This window comes from Rhinopithecus roxellana, chromosome 10, assembly GCF_007565055.1.
Source record: "Rhinopithecus roxellana isolate Shanxi Qingling chromosome 10, ASM756505v1, whole genome shotgun sequence".
NCBI lineage: Eukaryota > Metazoa > Chordata > Mammalia > Primates > Cercopithecidae > Rhinopithecus > Rhinopithecus roxellana.
Genome location: NC_044558.1, coordinates 58062030 through 58062498, shown reverse-complemented (window position 1 = coordinate 58062498; position 469 = coordinate 58062030).

Sequence of the window (469 nt, the reverse complement as noted above, 5' to 3'; positions counted from 1 at the left end):
ACCTAAGCCAATCAGTAACGGTCTCTAACGACGGGCATCTGCAGGAGCCAATCGGAGGGCGCAGGCAGGGTGTGGGGCGCGGCCCGGTGCCCTGGGTACCCAGCTCAGGGCCGGGTCTAGTCAACTCGGCTGTCGCTGGGGTGAGCGAAGGCGACGTGGCAGCGCGGACGCTGCTGGGTGCCTGGGCGCCGCTGAGGCGGACAGGGGGCGGCTCTTGAGCGGCACCGGGCGGGACGGGACGGGCAGAGAAGGTGGCCAAGCTCGCATAAACCTTGCGAGTATTACGAGTGTTATTTGAGCCCTCGTTCCGCGCCGGACTAAAAGCTTTACCGGAATGTCCATTTAATCCACGGTGCAGACTTATGAAATAAATCTTATTATCTCCTTTTTACGGATGGGCCAGAGGCTGGCCTCGATAGCCTGTGCGCTTAACTGTTACTGTATGCTGTATATCCTCCCGAGCTCCGTT